Source organism: Electrophorus electricus, chromosome 2, assembly GCF_041902795.1.
Source record: "Electrophorus electricus isolate QZ-2024a chromosome 2, ASM4190279v1, whole genome shotgun sequence".
Taxonomy (NCBI): domain Eukaryota; kingdom Metazoa; phylum Chordata; class Actinopteri; order Gymnotiformes; family Gymnotidae; genus Electrophorus; species Electrophorus electricus.
Window position 1 is genome coordinate 33,671,735 of NC_137498.1, and position 5,000 is coordinate 33,676,734.

The 5,000-nt window shown below is 39.4% G+C and overlaps 1 long non-coding RNA gene and 1 pseudogene across 1 annotated transcript; one reads left to right on the plus strand and one right to left on the minus strand.

Moving 5' to 3' along the window:
* Positions 1-476: 476 nt before the first annotated feature.
* On the minus strand, positions 477-2,633 carry LOC145653192 (proton-coupled zinc antiporter SLC30A8-like; annotated as a pseudogene).
* A 36-nt stretch (positions 2,634-2,669) lies between these two features.
* LOC145660377 (uncharacterized) lies at positions 2,670-4,463 on the plus strand. The gene is made up of 4 exons (XR_014126701.1): positions 2,670-2,896; positions 3,165-3,208; positions 3,311-3,427; positions 3,865-4,463. It is a non-coding gene; the product is annotated as an uncharacterized LOC145660377 (long non-coding RNA).
* The last annotated feature ends 537 nt before the right edge of the window (positions 4,464-5,000 follow it).

Consider the following 5,000-nt stretch of genomic DNA (forward strand, 5'->3'; position numbering starts at 1 on the left):
CCAGAACTGCTATCATGTACAGGGGCACCCAAGGTCAGAGAAAAGTGCTAGCATTAAACCAGGACCAACGTGAGCAACAAGACAATGACCGACAGTGTTCCTGTTGCCTGGCAACACTTAGCCCTCTGAGTGGGCGAGAGAAATAGATAGCTGGAAAAATATCTTATGTACAATCTCTGGGCTTTTTAATTGATGCTAACCTTTATGAATAGCCAACATAAATCTACATATGGAAGCATCATATGACAAAGAAACAAGATCTATTACCAACCACACCTCCCTCTTATCTTTGTTAACCAAGTACTGTCACGTGATCTTGGCATAGATTTGTCACTGATAAACATAAGCAAGGAACAGAGAGGTGCAAGGTCTAGTACTTAGTAGAGAAGTGAGTGCTCGGTTCGACTGGTAAACATGACAGTAAGCCCTTCACTGCACTGGCCTATTGCACTTCAGGGCTTTGGGGGGAGGAGGCATTAGTGTTTGGGTTCCTGACAAAGATGGCACTCCAGCTTCTGGTCAGCCTGCTTCTCCAGCTGGATGGTGACTGAGTGGAAGCTGTAGGTGCTGAAGCAGAACTGGGTGATCTCACTGAGCATGGCCTGTGGATTGCAGTTAGGTCTACATAAGGTTCACATCCAATTCATTTGTCTTCAGAAACAAACAGTTGTTGTCTCTGAATGTCTCAGTCAGAATGTTATGCCAGTTTAACAATTATAGAACAGTTCGATACTGCTTTTAAGGCAATGGATCTGATAATAATGTTACAGATCCTTTTTCATAATTATGTTAATCTTCTTTCATTTGTGTACAGTATAACACCTCTGTAATCCTCTCACTTGCACAGTTTTATACATCCAACTACAGAGAAAGTTCGGTCTCACCTATAGCCACATGGGCAGAGAGGACAACTTAGTTCATGGTCAGGGCCCATATGTGCAGGTTGTGTACAGCTTTCATTCCCGTGATGGACAGAAGGTGTGCTCTCATCTCTCTATAGGCCACACCCACTGGAAGGACAGGAGAACTCCTAATCTCACTTCTATTGCAAAAGGTTTTTGATTAAATATGTTAATGTTATAATTTCATTGTTATAATCACAAAGGAGGGATTACAGTCCTTTTCCATCAATTCCAATTGTAACTCTATTTAGAATAGTAATAACTTCCATTAAAACCACCAAAATGTCTCATGATGTAACAGGACAGACAGGGAGAACAGGAAAGTGCAGATAGGATCTGCAATCTTGTACTCAGGCTGTAAAAAAGACAGGGGTCAGCACATTACTAGCACTGTGTTGGAGTGGAAAGTATTTTGATATGCATATACTTCAACATTCACAGGTGGTTTAAAAGGAACGTTAGTCCAACAACCCTCAACAACATAACCTCTTACCCTGAAGAAGATGATAAGTGCGCTAACAAGCACGCTGATGCTCTGCAGAAGATCTCCAATCACATGCACAAAGGCAGCCCTCACACTGGCATTCCCCTGCGGCTTCTTGCTTGCCTCTGGATCATGATGGTTAGTGTTAGTGTGGCTGTGAGCTTTCTTCCTCTCATGGCTGTGGCCATGACTGTGGGCACTAAGACCACCATCACTGCCAGACTACCAGCAAAGTACCCACCTATTCACACAACCATACAAAATCACTGTCCAGCTGCTGTACGTCATCTTCTTACATCTGCTGTAAATGATTTAACAAAGATTAATCCCAACTGCAGTATGATTGCTCAGCAGAGAAAAAAGGTACAGCAAGCACACCTAAGATCTCTCCCACCATGAAGACCAGACAAACCACTGAGGCAATATAGAGTTGTCTCCTGGCCAGTTGTTTCTCTCGCTCCCTGTGTATGGTTGCTGTCATGACAGTGCTTGTTGTCTTGTCCTGTCTCACCAGTGGACATACTAGAAACAGAAGAAACCACAGAAAACACTAGGAAGGTCATGTGTTTCTGCAGCACTTTAAGTATTACATTTAAATTACACTCCTGCAGTTATATTATTTTAGGTTTAGGAATGAGATGCATTCCCGCGACCTGGTTTTTATTCGGGTACTGAAATCAGCCATTTTAAATCGCACGTTCGTATTTTGATTCTATCTGGCTGCAACCAACGAAAGTTTGTCTCAGCAAGTTTAATTTGTGACCTTCCAGCGTTCCGTGACGGTGCACTCCGCCCCTTCTAGCAGTGAAGCTGTGGTATAGCGCAATGTTTGCGCACCGCTAATAGCAATTACAACAAAATCGTGTGTAAAATAGACTAATACGCTCATCCTCCTTCGAACTAGGTAAACGTTAATTAACTATATATATATATATATATATATATATATATATATATATATATATATATATATATATATATATATATATATATATATATATATATCTGTGTTAATTAACTATATATATATATATATATATATATATATATATATATATATCTGTGTGTGTGTGGGTATATATATATATAAAAGCAAACCGCCATGGCACATCGTTTGTTACTTGTGTAACCATAAAACAAATTTACATTCTTAAGGATTCTGTACTTTCATTTCCCTGGGAGATGGTGTGCATATAGGCAGCGCTGTCCATAAGTAAGAGTTTCTTTTCTAGATCGTATTTGAACATTTAGGCTACTTAAAACAATTAAATAATTTTGTTATAGGCTATATAAACCTTTTTTTTTTCTTTTTTTCTTTTTTTTTCCAAGTCTGACTTTTTGAAGTCTGGCTCTTCGCTGGCAGCATCCTCGGCGGGATGACGCCACTCAGTAATCATTGTGGTCTGAAGACTTGTGACTTGGAACTGTGTGCAAATTTAACAGACGGTCGCAGCACCAAAGGCGATTATTCACCTGGGAAGAAAACAATCAGACAAAGCTAAGAATTTCGGTACATCTTGTAGACTTTCGGTACATCAGAAATAAATACACAATTTGAAGTTTTATTAAAGTTGAGTTTTGGAGTTGTGATGATACGAACTGAAACTGAAAATGGGTTGAAATTACTTTTTTTTTATTCAGACGTCGCTGTTTTAAATGTCTTGGTTCACCAAAATGGTTAAGTAATCCATGAGTAAATTGTCCGCATTTATCTAGAATAAACATTTAAAAATAGAGTAATGAGTCTTTCTCTCTCTGTCTCTCTCTCTCAAACGCAGTTTCTTGAGGAACGATGGAAACTTGACTCGGCAACTTTGTATATGTAAGTTAGATGGTAGCAATAGGTGATGAAGTATTTGGTGAGAGCAGGCTTTGTCTAGATATAAAAAAACACATCCTGTATATTTTTACCTACATTTTTTAGGTAAAATTGGCTACCCGAAAAATTGTCCTGAATGCTCAGTTATAGATGTCGCTCTGCCCTGCGTGTTATCCTCTCTCTCCCCTTACACAGAGCGGAATTGGTTGCTGCTTCTCACAGGTGTGTTGACTCGATTTAAAAGCTGTGTGTTGATTATAAAGTGTCTTCTGGTTCTGCGAAACAATCAGGCAATTTATTTCAAGAATATAAGGCCAGGTGGCCCATAGTTCTAAATACATGTATTTGCTTCATGTTTACTATACAACCATGTCTATAACAGTTACATGTAGCAGTTAAACATAAACGTTTACATACAGCATATATAAAAAGAGATATAAAAATGCAGAGTGGTGCATCATGACAAAAATTATCATCTCTACATTCCATAATATACACTGTCTGGCCAAAAAAAAGGTCACACACACTAATATTTCGTTGGGCCACCTTAAGCTTTGATTTAAGGCACACATTTGCTGTGGCATCAGTTCCACAAGCTTCTGCAATGTCACAACCTTTATTTCTGTCCAGAGTTGCACTAATTTTAATTTTTCCCCAAGATCTTGTATTGATGATGGGAGATTTGGACCACTGCACAAAGTCTTCTCCATCACATCCCAAAGATTCTCAATGGGGTTCAGGTCTGGACTCTGTGGTGGCCAATCCATGTGTGAAAATGATGTCTCATGCTCCCTGAACCACTCTTTCACAATTTGTTCCAACTGAATCCTGGCTTTGTCATCTTGGAATATGCCCATGCCATCGGGGAAGAAAAATCCATTGATGGAATAATCTGGTCGTTCAGTATATTCGGGTAGTCAGCTGACCTCATTCTTTGGGTACATAACGTTGCTGAACCTAGACCTGACCAACTGCAGCAACCCCAGATCATAGCACTGCCCCCACAGGCTTGTACGGTAGGCACTAGGCATGATGGGTGCATCACTTCAGCCGCCTCTCTTCTTACCCTGATGCACCCATCACTCTGGAACAGGGTAAATCTGGACTCATCAGACCACATGACCTTCTTCCGTTGCTCCAGAGTCCAATCTTTTTGCTCCCTAGCAAATTGAAGCTGTTTTTGCTGGTTAGCCTCACTGACAAGTGGTTTTCTTAAGGCAACACAGCTGGTTAATCACAATCCCTTGAGTGTGGAAATGCTCTTACTTTCACTATTAAATATATCCCTGAATTCTACTGTTGTTTTTCTATTATTTGATTTCACCTTACGTTTAAGTGATCACCAATAACGATCATTCAAGATTTTTTTCCAACTACATTCTCTTCTTTAAGATGATGTTTCCCCACTGTCCTTCCACTTTTTAATAATGCATCATACAGTTCTTAACTCGATTTTAGTAGTTTCAGCAATTTCCTTAGATGTTTTCTCTGCTTCATGCATACCAATAATTTGACCCTTCTGAAACAGATTAACATCTTTTCCACGACCACAGGATGTGTTTCAACATGGTTGTTTAACAAATGAGAAGCTACTCACTACATCAGTTAGGGTTACATAACTTGTTGCCAGCTGAAATATAATCACCCATGCAGTAATTATCCAATTATCTCTTACCTAGTTGCTTAGTTAAATCTAGGTGCTGACCTTTTTTTTTGGCCAGGCAGTGTATATGATACCATTTTTCATGCATACTCAGAATTACAAATACATATGGAATCAGTGTACATATCATGA